This window comes from Gopherus evgoodei, chromosome 7 (assembly GCF_007399415.2).
Source record: "Gopherus evgoodei ecotype Sinaloan lineage chromosome 7, rGopEvg1_v1.p, whole genome shotgun sequence".
Taxonomy (NCBI): Eukaryota; Metazoa; Chordata; order Testudines; family Testudinidae; genus Gopherus; species Gopherus evgoodei.
This window is the reverse complement of record NC_044328.1, coordinates 128,568,565-128,583,596: the sequence shown is the minus strand read 5'-3', so window position 1 is coordinate 128,583,596 and position 15,032 is coordinate 128,568,565. Positions and strand designations below refer to the sequence as shown.

Here is a 15,032-nt window from a genome sequence, read left to right as displayed (position 1 = left end):
AAGATTGTGCTGACCCCCCCCCCGCCCCGCCATAGCATTACAGGACAAAATCAGTCTCACGCTTCTGCTTTGCTGGTTCAAAGCGCAGAAGAGTAATAACTATACAAAGCCTGACGTTCCAATGAGTGGAAGTTAGTGAAACATGTGCCGTTCCTAGCTGGGAGCCGCTCTAAATAATGCACAGTTTTCTGCTGATGTAGAGTTCTCTTGTGCATATAATGAGTAATGTTCCAATGAGATGAAACCTCAACCTCCTGATTCAGCTGATATTTCTGGCAAAGCATTGACCTATTGCAGTTTATTTAGGATTTTTCTAGTCCTGGTAGAGTGGCTCTAATAACCACAGATCTGTCATGCCCTTGCTAACAAATAGGCAGTTTTTATAACTCTGAAAGTTGGGTTTAGATAATAGCTTGCAGAGCTGCAAATACTCATCTACTGGTCTCTGTGCTGCAGTATTACCCTGCAGAAAAAGCATTAACTTAATATTAATTATTGGGGCTTAATATTCCCTGCACTGCCTTGAGGCACAGACTAAGTCATCGGCACAATTTTAATTGTACCTGATGTATGTCTATTAATAATTTTGCTATTGATCTGGAACCAGAGAATTAAGCTTTTCTACATAAGGCTAAAATTGGGGCTGCCATGCTTATTGAGGATGACTGTGAAGAAGGCATTGCATGGCAGCGTTAGGCAGCCAGAGCTGTTGCTAAATGAAACGTGTGAAAAGTGCTACTTTCTTGTGCTCATCGTGGAATGCATGCAAAACCGTTGTCTGGCTCAATCCTTCTTAGCCAGTGGAGGAAATGTTTGTGTCAGTGGGCTCAGATCTGGGATAACTGCGGGGAATTGAGGCAGTTTGCCATGATGTATATGGGGAGGACAAATAGTTCCACAGAGAATTATGTAACGTTATGTTTGTTAGAGGAGGGGGTGCGTCAAAAGAGGGGGTGACAAAAATCAAATGCTAGGTTGTGGTTTGTCACCTCTAATCAGCCAGTTACAGGAGATCAGAGCCGGCTTTGTTGTTAAAGGGCTTTTTATTAGCAGAGAGATCCGGCCTCTGGGGACTGCTGTTTCCATGACAGGGGTCAGAGATTAGACAAATTTCTGAGTCCCGTAAAGCCAGGTAATCTCTCACTATCCTTTGGCTTCACGTTTAGTGCCACTCGACAGATGCTTTCCACAGTAGGCGTTTCAGGTGCATTTCAGCCCAGTGCAGAGAGCGCCTGTGCAGGGCCCAGTCTTTTCCCCACTGAGTTCAATGGGAGCCAAACTGCAGCCTGGGGTGTAGTGGTTGCAGAAGGCCTTGTGTTGGGCCCCTGCCCTAGGGTGAGTTTTACCCAGGTTAGGGAGTCCGTGTGGGTCGCATGCTCACTGCACCCTTGGTCCTGGGATTCCCTACTGAAGCCTTGCGCTCCGCCAGCAAACTACCTCGCCAACTGCCTGCATCATTAAAACAGGGACCCTGTGGCATCACGGTCACATTGTAGTCATCCGGTAGCTGTCCCAGGATGAGCCTGCACATCTGTTCTCTATAAGTGCCTAAATATGGCACCTATTTAGATTAGTGGGGAACAGCTAGGGTGACCAGAGAGCAAATGTGAAAAATCGGGACGGGGGGGGGGGGTAATAGGAGCCTGTATAATAAGAAGACCCAAAAATCGAGACCATCCATATAAAATCGGGACATCTGGTCACCCTAGGAACACCAGCTACCAGATAAAGACCACAAAATAGGGGAAATAGTTAAATGGACGCTGGCTCCTGGCTGATCTGGGCACCTATTGTAGATTCATGGTGGGTTAAACCAGTGCACAAAAGAGTGGGCCTAAAATGGGCTGAAAGCTTTGGGCTGGTTAACAGTCATCTCTCATGGTTCCCCTCTCGTCCTAAACCCTAGACCTGCCCAGGTAGTGAGGCTGGAAGTGCATGTTAGCAGGGCTGGCAGATCGGCTTCTAGGGGGTCTGCTGCCCTGGGCATCTTGGACAATGTCTGGCTCTGACAGGCCCCAGTCACTGACACACCACGTCGCTGTTCGGCCTTGTTCTGTTTGCGGCACTCACTGGCCAAAGCAGTGCTTGGCTGTAGCAGTTACAGCCTCACCCCAGTCTTTTAGAGCCGGCGAGACCCTGGGCGAGTTGACAGCGTTTAGCTATGGAAAAGACGGCTAGGCACATTTTAGCCCCGGGGTTGGGGGAGGGCAGATTACGTTCACATTTTGCCTTTGCATCTTGTTTGGAAATGATTTTATTATGGGAGCGAGACAATCCCCCCAAAAGGTAGCACCCTTTAGGAAGCTTCAGCCAAATACAAAAGTGTCTTTAAAAGCAATGGGAATGTCAGTTAGCGTGTCAGCCCCAGGCTGGCGCTTTGCTGGTCACGTCCTCCCGTCAGTCACTGGGCTGCCTTTAGCGAAGAAAGCGAGAAATGACAGCGTGCCCCAGTGCCACACGAGCCATGTGTGCATGCCTGGCTGTTCATGGTGTTCGGACAGAGGGGCCAGAACATTTGACTGGCTAATCTGCTTGTAAGAAAATATGGCAGCCTGGCCAGGCGCGCGTGCACCTGTCAGGAGAGGAAGGGGATGCCAGTGGCTTTAGAGGTATTTTAAATAGCCCAGCACGCGCGAGAAAAGCAGCACCATACAGCAGCTCTTCCGCAGGAGTACAAGTACACACCAGCTGCTCATTCTCGGGCGGGCATTTTGGCATCATGGCCGGTGGCTCTTAATGCTGGTCCTGAAAAATCCATCTGACGCCAGTGCTCACCGAGGAGCCGAGTGAACGGTTGGCTTCTCGCCAGCTTTGTGCCTGCGTTTGGGTGGCCAGAAGGAAAGCGATGTCACCCAAATCACTCCTTTCAACAGACAACCTTTGGCAGTGCACCACTTGCTGTGATTCACACACTCAGGGACACAGGGCTGGAGTGCTGCTTCGTGGCCAGGGCCGGCTCTCGGGTTTTTTGCCACCCCAAGCGGGAAAAAAAAACACTCCAGGACCGCAACTGCCGAAGTGTCCGGTGTGCCACCCCCAAGCACGTGCTTGGTTTACTGGTGCCTCGAGCTGACCCTGTTCGTGGCACATGGTGGGAGCGGTGTCTCTGTGCCCAGCACAGCTCCCGGTGACTTTTTCCATAGGTTTTCCTCCTCCACTTACGATTTGGCCCTGAGCATGTAATGGCTGCAGCGCAGTGCCAGCCTGTCACAAGGAAGCATGGCCCAGCAGGTCAAGCCAAACAATTCTGGGAGAAACGTCCAACCCACCAGTGCACACTGTAGCTAGGTCTCCAGTTAAAGACTTCTTGGGGATACACAGAAATGTAGACAATGGAGGTGATATTTCTTTGAGTTGTGTCCCTATGGGGGGTGCCCCTTCAGGAGTGCAGGCGCCTCTCGAGCCCTGGAGAGGAAATTTCTAGCTAGCCGTCTCCGTTCAGCCCACACACTCCTCCCAGCAGACACCAATGATCTACAGGGCTGAGCTGCTCTCAGGGCCGCCTTTCCCACCTCAGCCCAAGATGGAACCTAGTGTGGCTGCTGTGTGCATACGAGGCCTCTTCTCTGTCTTTTGCTTCAGAGTTAGTTTAACAGTGTTAGCACAGAGTGTTTCCAACCCCATTGCTGGCCACACTTCCTGCAGTTTTGAAGAACATGCCAGGACTGGAGAGAAGTAGCGCTGCTACCTGCTCATCAAGCCATACATTTTGCAATCCGTTATGCCTGCCTCCCTGCGGTCAGGTCTGCTGCGGCGCTTGGCTCTGCAATACTAGCTCCTGTTCCCACCCAACCCCCTGAGGGCTATCGCTCAGAAGGCAGGTGGCACAGAGCACCCGCGGAGCTGCCACTCGAAGGGAAAGGAAACGTGACGGTAGTGCTTCACGCTGTGGCCCGCCCTCCTTCCCCTCTCCTGTGGGGATTCCTAGGGGATGACTGAGTAGTGAAGGAACTGAGGGTTCACCCTCATATACCCTCAGTATGTTCCATGAGGCAGTTCAGGGAGTGTGCATGGGCCAAACGGCTACTGCTAGCTAGAAATCGCCACACGAGGGCTCGCGAGGTGCCTGCATCCCCCCCCAGATAGACACACTCAAAGCAGTACCGTGAGTAACAGTGCCAGCGGTACACGTGTGTCACCTGTAAAGCTGCAGGCCTGTGTTTTTCTTACCATTCATTACCAAAGCTGTGCGGGTTCGTCGCTGTATCGCTGCTCCACGCGGAGCTGACTTGCACAAGACGTGTTTTATTAAAACATGTCTGCTTAAAGGAGAGCAGTTGGGAAATAGAGTTTTCGCTACACTCCTGCCAAATAACTTTGGAGAGCTCATCTGCTAACCTCCAGGCCTCCCCAGGAGCTGGCAGTCCAAGCGCCATTGAATTGTAGGGAAAGCGTTTTTATATATAAACCTTGCTCTGGCTATCATTATCACACGCAGAAATCAATTGTTCCTTGGCTAGGGAGCAATGCTGCTGCTATTTCCGGGCTCTTTTTCTTAATTTAATAGGTCTTTAGGGAGCATAGTTAAAATGGCTAGACTTAAAAGGCCACTGGAGATTCCTTAGATCCAGAGAATCGGAGGATTTTTCCAGGACAAAACGGTGATGGGGCACTAAGAGCTGATCACAAAGGGTTAGAAGCATCGGGACAAGTTGTGGCATTTAGGGAGTGGCCCAGAGGACATCTGAATTCCAGGAAGGATGGGCAGTAGGCTTCAAGAGGCCCTGAATTCAGTCTCTGTTTTAACACAGATTTGGACAAGTCATCGAATGTCTCTAGGCCTCAGTTACGGCCCTGCCTCCTGTAAGGGTAAATACATTAAAATTGGTGAGGTGTCATGGCGGCCAGATAAATACCAAGAGAAATTGGAGCGCACCTTTGTACAATCCCTCCTCCTGCTCCCTTAAGATGCTGTTATCTGTCACCTTCTGCCCCCTGGCAAGCTCGCTGGGCAACTCATGACTTTCATAATCATCCGGAGGGGGCAGTTCCTGAGCCCCCCCGAACACAGGAACAATAATTGTCTCTGGCCTTTACCTGGGCTGTGTAAAAATAGGAGGTTTCAGGGACGGGGCCATCTGTCCTGCTAGGACAAATGCCTGTTGTTCAGCACAAGAGAACCAGTACCTATTTTATTGCAAAATAACGCATGAAGCCATTTTTCGTAAATACTCCATTTAGCACCAGTTTGCAAACGAGGCAAAAAGATTTGCATTTCTACACTTAGGGAGGTGGCAAAGCTGCCACCAGCAACTCATGTTTCCAATAAAATCCAGCCCCAAACCCACTATGCTCTTGGTTGAGCCTAGATGTTTTTTCCTCTCCTGTAAGTTATACTCCAGCAGCTGATTGTTTTGCTGTGGTTGGGGACTAACCTGGAGCACACTGTGGCATACTTAGCTTCAAATTCTTCTGCCTTTTTATTTCCTCTGCTGTACTGTGCCCTTCCATTTCTAAGGCCTCTGCTACGGGTGGCAACAGCAGCCATGTTGTTTGCACAACAGTGAGGCTCATTACAAAGGAGACACACATGCACACGGAGGGAGTATGCGTTCATGGAAACTTTAATTTTCATCTGTGGTTTCACTGGCAGGTGGTCCCTGACCCTGAACTAAGAGGCGCCGATTCTGAAGCATATGTAGTCATAGAACACTCAGGGACCATGTCTGCTGCTCCAGGAAGCCTGCCAAGCTTTGACCGAGTTGCTGGGGTGGGGGGAGGGAGGATCAGGTGATTTTTCCTCTGCAGCAGGCACCGAGTGTTCTGGCTAAGAGATTGTTTCTTTGTCCATTATTGCACTGACATTTTATCAGACATTGGCTCACAACGTTGGGCCGACCCTTGGAGCACACTTTCAGACGAGCATGCAGACAGTACACGCTCACCTACTGCAGGAAGCAGGTTTTAGCCACTGCTCTGTTCAACAAGCACTTGGGGGTTTGAGCTGTATGCTTTATAAATCCTCCGTGGTGACATCTTTCAGCACACCGGATCTCTGCCGTATGGAAATAGCCACCCTGGAGAGATGGTCTGAGACTCGGCGTGACAGCTGGAAAGCCCTGTTTACCCGAGAAACAAACATCTGGGTCAATGTGAAGCCAGTGTGAAGTTTACACTCTCATGCAGTTATTGAGGTCGCTGCTGGGTAACATTTGCATATTAATTTATCTAATACTGGTTTTATGTTTTCTGTGTAGATTTTTCTCCTGTTCTTTGCACATCTCTGACTTTGTAAAATCCTTGGTCACCTCAGAGCTCCTGGGACAGCGACAGTGGGACCATTCAGATCTTTACAGTGATAGCAGGCCTAGAACTCATAGCTAGAGCTCAAGTCTTTTTAGCAGTACAGGGTCTAAGACATAGCTGAGCTGTTCTGGGTCTAGTCACTAGAGGACAATCATCGGCTGTCCACTAGCAATGGACAAATGCTACAAATGCATGGTTTGTTTTACACCTCCATGGGGAAATGCTAAATATTAAGGAGAGAGAAAGGGAAAGAGAGGAGCCTAAACTTGCCTCTCTAATTATGCTGGATTTAATCAGGCATGAGAGAGCTCCCCTCTGCCCAGAAAAGTTACAGAAGAAAAGAAAGGTGCTAGCGCCAGTGGCTTCCTACTAGCGACCCTTCTGCAAAGGCCCTTTTGTTCAGCGGCTGCCAGAGAGACCCTGGCAGCAAGCATTTGGGGTTTTACCCATGCTCCCTCCAGTTCCTTGCCACCCATCTCTCTTCACACCTGATTTCTGACTCCAACCTCTTCTTCCGCACAAAACTAGTAATGCTTCAATATGTGTTATTTTCTAGGATCTCAATTTCCCTGCTATCAGCCCTAAGAGTATCAACACTTCCCATGAACATTGTTCTGCTGCGTACGTAATTAGAAGAGTTATTTTGGCTCTGGTAATTATTTTTATTTCCTTTCTATAATTTGAGCGGCTCTCTTTTGTTAGGACTCGTCTGCATTCCAGGCTTGCGGGAGAAAATGTTCTAAGCTGTGTGCTTGGCTTTTAGCTGAGTATTTCCCAGGGAACATCGGATGTGTGGTGGCTAACCCTTCAAGAACTCCTCACTGGAGAGATTGCTCTTTAATCCCTGCAGTGTGAGCACATTTTTTTGAAAGTGAATGTATTGCTTGTAAAAATTGTCCAGTGCAATTCATTACCCACTGCTGCCCGTCGGCACAGCAGACAGAGCCTGGCCAGCCCTCAGACAAACTTTCCTGCCGCACCATCCACGGGCCTGTTTTAGAGAGGCCATGTCTTGGGATTATATGGGGCTCTCCAGCCTCTTGGTTGCTGCTGTCAACACAGGTGGAAGTTGGTGCCAGTTACATTAGGGACTAATGTGATGTGAACCCGTCTTCAGTAGGAACTAGACTGAGCCCACTGACTTGTTGCCAAAAGGCCACCAAGCAGCAGAGGGAAGGATAGAGGCACCTGACTGGGACTCAGTAGATCTGGGACCAAGTCCTGGGTCAGCCACTGACCCTTGCTGTGACCTTGGCTAAGTCACTTCATCTTCCTTGTGCCTCAGTGTGCCTGTGTGGCTAATGGGGATAAGCCCGCTTTGCTGCTTTCTGGACATTGGAAGGAGGATACTCAGATACTACAGTGCCAGGGCCATATATTTACATGGGTAGAATCAACCATCAGATGGCAAAGCCTGCAGAGGTTTCACCTGTCACTAAATATGGCCAATGGCACACGTATGTGCCAGGCTTCTAGGAGAACAAGAGTAACTCGATAGCTGGAGCAAGCTAGTCCTATTATCCTGTAACTGCTTAATCTCCTTTTCATGGCAGTGGCTGCCTTGCCTGCTGACTGCAATGGTCCCCGTGCGTGCACAATGCAGCTGGAAGCACACGCCGTTGCCATGGACGTAACACATGGATCCCCTGTTGTTGCTCAGCATGTCAGCGTATTCAGAAAGCAGCTTTGCTCTGTAGCCAAGGGAGCACATTATTGAGGCTTCACTGTGCTAAATGCTGCACACACGGAGACTAAGAGACCGCCTCTGCTCCACAGAGCTGACCACCTAAACAGATGAAGGTGGAGGAAAGGAGCATTAGCCGTCTATGACGGACAGGGAACTGGTGCACAGAGATTAAGGCCCTGATGTTTATAGGTCTTAAGTCGCTGAAAGATCTTTAAAAATCTGGCCCCAAGTGACTTTGCATTGGAGAGGGAGGAAGTTCTTGTGGTTAGGAGACTGTGAAGCCTGGCAATCTTCAACTAGCGTCTGATGGAAGTCACTGTAGTTAATAAGACAATAATACATACTAATTATATGTGGCAATGTCATGGGGCTACATGCCTTCAAAGCACAACGCATGCTAATCCTGTGTCCACCACCCCTAACAGGTAAGTCAGTGTTGTTATTCTCCTGTTACAGGCAGGGAAGCTGAGAGACAGAGAGGTTAAGAATCCTGTGGCACCTTATAGACTAACAGACGTTTTGAAGCATGAGCCTTTGTGGGTGAATACCCACTTCGTCAGATGCAAGAAAGGTTAAGTGACTCATGCAAGGTCACATAGCGAGTCAGTGTGGGAACTAGAATTAGCCTTGGGAAATCCTGGCCTCCAGGCCCAGGCTCAGTCTGCTAGACCATAATAGTGAAGCACATCTTAAAAGATTTCCCTTCATCAATAAGGTTCAGTTTAATTACAACTACCGCAAAGACAGTGAGGAGCTGGTGAAAATGCCAGTATATTTTAATTGAATATATTGAGCTTGTTTAACAGACTACAGCTTTTGACCTTCCTGTAAGTGAAATGTTGGAACAATCTATTCGCTGCTCAGTGCCCAGGGAATGTATGGAAGGAACCCCCGAGATACCCATGTAAAATCCCTTCCATGCCGCTGAGATAGTCTGCTGAGTGTCCAATTTTTTCCTTCTGTACAGCCACTGTTCATGCTGGAAGGCCAAATGAGAGCCCTGCTCTGGCTAACAAGTGGCTCCAGGTTGCGCTCTTACGGGGCTTCTCCAACATCCTTAGAAATTCTGCAGTGGCACTCACAGGTGCTGGAACAAGGGTGCAGGGGGATGCTGCAGCACCCCTTGGCTTGAAGTGGTTTCCATCATATCCAAGGTTTACAGTTTGCTTCAATGGCTCACAGCCCACCCCCCCCACTATAAGAATTGTTCCAACCCTCCTGGTGGCACTTTGCTACTGCATCACAAAGCCTCAGTGATTCAACACTGGTGGCCAGAGTTTGTCATTGCTGGGGGAACAAGCTGTTCTCTCATGCCCACTGAGAGGCCAATGCTAAAGTCACTCTCAATGCCGGCTGCAGGGCTGTATTGGGCACCAACTGCCCTGGAGCGGAATTGCAGGATTGTGAACTTAGTTAACCAGCCCAAAGTGGCGATGTTCCCTCCCAGAGCCAAATCCCAAAACACCCCCTCAGAAAAGCCCTTACTTAAATAACTTGCCTTTCATGGAACTGAAGCCTCTGATTCGAGTTAGCTTGTGTGTTCCTGAATTGGCATTCTAGTCCTTACTCCTGCTGACTTATGCTGGTGTAAGAGCTAAGTAAGCTTCAGGGAACAGCCATAGATCTGGACCACCATGCTCTTTAGACACATGACAATTTCACAGCAATTTCACAACATTAAAACAGCATTACCAGTGTGTCTTTAACTGGCCATAAATCGAAACCTTGACTTGTCTATAGTGGCTTGATATTCCAAGCTAGGCAGGAACATTCAGTCCTAGCTCGCAATCCATTTTATTGCCAAAAAGAAATTTCGTAGGTTAGATAAGTCAAGTGCTTACTATTGCAAAACTTCAATTCAGGTCTCTAAGCTGCTGGTGAAGCAGCATCTGATATTAAACTGCGTGAAGACATGGGAAGACGTTTTTCAAGGCTGGGAAGAGATGGCATGAGATACAAAAAGACCATCTCTGTTTTACACTTGGAAAGAGACCCCTAGTAGAGTCACATTATTAAACTGCAGTACAAAAGCTACATAACTCCAACAAAGCATTCGCTTCTGATGACTCGATACCTTTTTTCTGTAGCCTCTGGCATTAGAGCTCTCAGTGAAAAGACACTTTAGATCTAGTCCAGGCAGTTCATTTTCCGTCAGTCAAATCTCCAAGTGAAATATAAAGGCAGTGATATGACAAGATTTCTATTTTCATATCTGTACTCTTGATAAAATAATCCTAGAGGGGCTGCAGTGAGCAGATATTTACAGGCAGTGCGTAATGGCACAGCCTATTGTAAAATTAAATACACAAAATTAGGTGGGAATACTGCTAATGTTGTGATGGGAATGACAAAAGCCAACGCATTCAAAATTAAGGCTCCTAGATTCTTCCTTTAATATATTCCAATGTGGGGGAAGAACAGTGCGCTGTGTGTTAAAGACTTAATCTCAGGTTTTATTCTGAAGTCCTTGACCTTTCTCAGCTCTGGAACAGCCTGAGCATTATTTAAACACATTGGGGTATTTATCTTGTTTGTTTAAAAATATATCTTTGAAATTTGCAAAATGAAGCTTAATGTAAGAATCAGGAGCAGTGTTCTGTTCTGTGATGCCTTCCCCTACCCTCTTGACAAAGACCAGGGGAGAGCAAACTACAGCCTGTGGGCTGGATCCAGCCCATCAGGGCTTTCAACCTGGCCTGCGGGATTGCCAGCCCCATGGTGCAGCAGGGCTAAGGCACTGCCTGCCCTGCCTGCCCTGGCCCCGCACCGCTCCCGGAAGCAGCTGGCACCAAATGCCTGCAGCCCCTGGGGGAGGGGGCAGAGAGCTCCGTGCACTGCCCTCGCCTGCAGGCACCGCCCCCAGAGCTCCCATTGGCTGGGAACAGGGAACCATGGCCAATGGGAGCTTTAGGGATGGTACCAGCAGGCGAGGGCAGCACATGGCGGAGGCATATGCCCCACCCCACCCCCAGGAGCCACTGCCGGACATACTGGCCTCTTCCGGGAGCAGCACGAGGCCGGGGCAGGCAGGGCGCCTTCCTTAGCCCCGCTGCACACCGCTGCCACCCCAGAGCCACTTGAGGTAAGCAGTGCAGGGTCAGGCCACACCCTGAACCCCTTCTGCACCCCAAACCCCTGACCTGATCCCCTGCCATACTCTGCACCTCTTCTGCACGCAACCCCCTGGCCTGAGCCCCCTCCTGCACACTGCACCCTCTCCCACACCCCACACTCCCTCCCACAGATGTATAGCTGCACACACACCTACATATAGATGTGCACATGCTCCTTGTTTTAAACAAACAATATGAAACACACTCAATATTCCTGAATAGGCTCCTTACATAAAGCTGGGTTTTCACCCCTCTTCAGGGGATGTATGACAAGCAGCGGGGATGTATGACAAGCAACGATTTACAAACGGCTATGTGAAGACAGATCCCACACAGCACGTGTCCAGGCCCTGCAACCAGCAACCTGTGCATGCCTCTGACTGATCAGGGGTGGTTAACAGGCCTCCTGCCGAGAAACAGAAGATGGCGCTGGGACGTAAACTCCCCAGTCTCCAGCTAGACTAATGCTAAAGAAGAACGTGACGACGTCCTCTCACCGTGCTCATGGCCCTGCTGGAAGCACTGCGTGACACTGCCTGCTTTAGTGAAGCCCGACTTTCCATGGCAGGGTGAAGGTCAATGCGCCTCCAGCTCCTTTGTTCATCTACCACTGATTTTAAACTTTGCGGTTCGGGGCATCCTCGGCTCCTAATGGGCATCCAGGCCACGCAGCCACAAACAGGCTGCGCTCAGCTCTTTGCAGACGCAGGCCCTTGCTTAGCGCTGATGCAGTGTTGTTATTGTCTTCACATTAAAACAAATGCCTTTTCCTTGGCCTGATCAGTTCATAACACCCACATCCCCTACGATCAAGTCCAGAATGGGGCCGGTGGGCAGGGAGTAGGGCAGGATTTTATTTTACAGTGAGTTTTCCCAAATAACACAAGTCATCTGCACAGGAAGAAATGCAGTCCAAGGTGGCCATTTCTTTGTTCCTTTTTAATCACAAAGCACTGACCAAAGACTGAGTGGCTTTGGATCGATGTGACAGGTGGCGCGTCTCTGAGTTCTGCGACGTCAATAAAAGGTTAACAAATGTTGCAGTGCTCTGCTACTATGGCTCATTTCTAGCAGGTGGTTTTTTCCGCTGCTCTTTTCTCTGAACTGTTAGTAAGAGCAAGATGCTAATAGTGCCAAAGTGTTAAAAATTCCTGCAGGGACTTGCAACAGAACAAACTGCTACCAATGAGTTGATTATTAGGCTAAAATTTCAAATGGGCTCCAACCCAGTGTCTAAACCTGCATTGGCATTTTGAATACAGAGATTTTTTTTTAGCTGGAATTTTTTATGCATATTTTCGGTGCAAGTGGAAAGTGCAATTAGATACCTACGTCCTTTAACGTGTGAGGAAATAGAACTCCATGCACAGATTAATGTTTGGGGCGGGGGGACTGATTTGCAAAAAATTGCTAGAAATGCAATTCAAGCAGCAACATTTAATTCCAGGTTTTTAATAGCCCTACGTTTGAGGGTGTTTGCAGCGGCTTGACTCCTGCTCAGCTCTGAAATGTCCATGACTAGGAGGAACCAGCTCTGAAGGTGACTTGGTACCTCTGGGTTTTCTATAGTGTGGATTTTTTAGCGGCCACAGGCTCTGTGGTGAAAGGAGCCATTGTCAGAGCACCTTCTGCAACCTTTATTCCATAGCAGGGTACGCAGAGGAGGAAACACAGGGCTGGATTCTACTCTTGCTCCCACTGGAAATTCAGGAACAAGCCCACAGAAAACAATAGAGTTACATGACATAAAATTAGAGTGGACAAGAGAGCAGAACTGGACTGCCTGGCTCCTCCTGACTGCATTTGTTCCTCTGCACCATGGTGTTTCCCTGTATCCCTCTCATGTTCCCCATGAAAAGCAGCGCACTGAACCACTACAGTGACCGGCACCAGTAGAAGACACTCCATGATGGCCAGCATGGGTAAGATTGTGGCTGAGCAGCAGGGAAAGGGAGTACAGAGACTAGCCCATATCAAGGCCAATGAGAGGTCCGGCCCCTGCTGCAGCAGAAGTGCTGAGGTGCTGATAAGAACATAAAGAAGGGCCATACAGGGTCAGACCAAAGGTCCATCTAGCTCAGTATCCTGTCTGCAGACAGTGGCCAATGCCAGGTACCCCAGAGGGAATGAACAGAACAGGTAATCATCAAGTGATTCATTCCTCGTTGCTCATTCCCAGCTTCTGGCAAAGAGAGGCCAGGGACACTATCCCTGCCCATCCTGGCTAATAGCCATTGATGGATCTATGCTTTTGAATACTGCTATAGTCTTGGCCTTCACAACATCCTCTGGCAATGAGTTCCACAGGTTGACTGTGCGCTGTGTGAAGAAATACTTCCTTTTCTTTGTTTTAAACCTGCTGCCTATTAATTTCATTTGGTGGCCCCTACTTCTTGTGTTATGAGAAGCAGTAAATAACACTTCCTTTCTCCACACCAGTCATGGTTTTATAGGCCTCTATCATATCTTCCCTTAGTCGTCTCTTTTCCAAGCTGAAAAGTCCCAGTCTTATTAATCTCACCTCATACGGAAGCCGTTCTATACTCCTAATAATTTTTATTGCCCTCTTCTGAACCTTTTCCAAGTCCCATATATCTTTTTTGAGATCGGGCGACTACATCTACATGCAGTATTCAAGGTGTGGGTGTACCATGGATTTATACAGAGGCAATATGATATTTTCTGTCTTATTATCTGTCCCTTTTTTAATGACTCCCAGCCTACCTGCCATGCCTTATAGTCTGTCCCATCAAGCCAGTATTCCCAGTCCCCTCCTCCTGAGGGCTGTGGAAGTGTATGAATGAGCCAGGTGCTAGTGGCAGGCCTAGATTTAAATAGGACTTTTTTTACTTCCCATATAACTGCAGTTATTTGAGCTGCCTTTTCTCATCTGTCCCTAGCCACCACTAATTCTTTTAACGTATACCCTCATCTAGTGCAAATTCTGTTTTTTAAAACAGGAGGGAAACACACACACACCCTGTACTGCATCAAGAGGTTGTAATGCATAAAAGGATTTTTTTTTTAAACTAGGCCTTTGATACGGCATCCTCATTAACACAAATGAAATGTTTCTTGCAGGTCAGTCGTCATCTACTAGGCAGGCGTGATATAAAGTGGCTGGTATCCTGCCTTCATTGCTGGCTACAAAATTTAATACGAGAATATTCCATACTGAATATGAAGCCATCAAATGCAAGGCTTGAAAATAGCTTGCAAATGTAATTGAAGCACAGGGTCTTCCATGGCCACCTACTTGTATGGAATGGCAATTGTCTTCCTTAGCGTTGAAGAACCAGCTCTATTTTACATATTCAAATGTGAAGGGAGGCCCTTTTAGACTGGTTCATTTGCTGGTTTCTTGGAAAGCGCTCAGTCTCGAAGCTTTTCTGGCTTGCCAGTGTGCCTTCCTTTTCTGTATCTCAACTCTTGTTCAGGGACTAAAACATACAGACTCTGTCAGAAGGGGATTTCTGTTTACTTTGACTGGAAATAAACTAGCATTAGAATGGTTGCGGCTTTTCAAAAGTCTGTGGAAGATGTCTGCTGTCATGTTAAATCTGTGATAGGAAACACAGGCATCCTGGAGCTACTTTTGCGAAGTATCAGAGCAATAACTAGAGCGAGGCTTGGAAGGATTAGCTTTATATGTCAATTTCATCGTACACACGCAAACCAACACAAATATTTCCTTCGCTAATAATCAAAATGTACTGACAGGCAAAGTAAGAGAAATGCTGCTTCAGAATTTGATTTGAGGATATTTACTTTGTACAGTTTGACATGTGATGTTGATGGTTATAAAGTTTTAACCATTTGACTCTCAACCTAACAGTCTGGCTTCTGCCCACAGCATTTCCTGCAACTGTGAAAATTTAAATTGATAAATACGAAAAAAAATACATAAAATCCCATAATTCTGTGTAACTGGGAAAATTTTAATTGATAATAATTGGAAAAATACTTATGCATAAACATTGCTATTA

The 15,032-nt window shown here is 47.9% G+C and overlaps 1 protein-coding gene across 1 annotated transcript in view; it reads right to left on the bottom strand.

Annotated features, from left to right (window-relative positions):
* Positions 1-5,963: 5,963 nt before the first annotated feature.
* FHIT (fragile histidine triad diadenosine triphosphatase) overlaps positions 5,964-15,032 on the bottom strand; it is a 1,100,662-nt gene continuing 1,091,593 nt past the window's right edge. Inside the window, exon 9 of the mRNA XM_030569093.1 lies at positions 5,964-6,059. The gene's annotated coding sequence lies outside the window, so the exon portion shown is untranslated. The remainder of the gene's footprint in view (positions 6,060-15,032) is intronic.